The sequence below is a fragment of the Gopherus evgoodei genome, unplaced genomic scaffold (assembly GCF_007399415.2).
Source record: "Gopherus evgoodei ecotype Sinaloan lineage unplaced genomic scaffold, rGopEvg1_v1.p scaffold_67_arrow_ctg1, whole genome shotgun sequence".
NCBI classification, from domain to species: domain Eukaryota; kingdom Metazoa; phylum Chordata; order Testudines; family Testudinidae; genus Gopherus; species Gopherus evgoodei.
The window spans coordinates 10,293-11,306 of NW_022060088.1; positions in this window are offsets into that span (position 1 = coordinate 10,293).

Sequence of the window (1,014 nt, forward strand, 5' to 3'; positions counted from 1 at the left end):
CCCCAGAAGTTCACATCAGGGCTGCTCCATGGGCAGAAGGTGCTGTACAATATAACTCAGCTGCTCTGGCTTAGGGAATCAGAGCCTTGAGGATATTGCAGGAGCTGTGGTGCCACAAGCTACCACGATGGAGTTTTAACTCTTGTATTTTATCTAAAATTGGTCTTTTTGTTCTTTTTCTGTTTTTTACTTAGAATCATAATGTTATTTTCCTGTGTTCAGTAATCTCTGGTAAATGACAACCTGACTCTCATCCAAAGAAAATTGTAACTGCATTGCACAGTCTTTTTCTGTGGGTCTTGTGAATTGTAAGTGTAATCAGGAAAAGATTTCAGATTAACAATACGCATGTTATGGTTGGAGGAAAAATAAAATGGACGCTTGCTAAGTGCCTGGTTACAATAGACACCGATGATTTGGAAGTCAAATAGAGAGTAGCTTTTAGTGAGTAACCAAATAAACCAGACACTCCTTTACCCATAATATTAGTAACTACACTCAGGAGGCCACAATGTGTTTTGGGTCTGTGGCCCATTTTGCAGAACAGTCACACTGTCACTGAAGCATTTGAGATGTGCAAAGCCAGAGCTGGCTGACGGTATGGGTGCCCCATTTGTGACTGGCTGACCAGGCCACTGTTACAGCAATCATGCTCTCCCTTATTAAAGTTGATGAAGATTTAGCCTACAGCTACTAATAATTTCACATCCTTCTGCCCTGCCAAAGGATCGCCTGACCTGGCAGCTCTCTGGAATCATGCTTTATTATCAAGGATTATCTGCCAAGCAAAAATGAATATAAAAGTTACTATAAAACACGTGTGCAGTACCACAAATACCTTAGGAGCTTTGACAATCTCATTTTCATCAAAAGGAGCTAATCCTGCTCCCATTTAAGCCATTAGGAGTCTTTCCATTGACTTCATTGGGAGCAGGATAGTGCCAAGATTTCTGAGACAAAAATGGCAAAAGACGGAAAAAAGAAATGCAGTGAAAAATTTATTAAACTAACAGA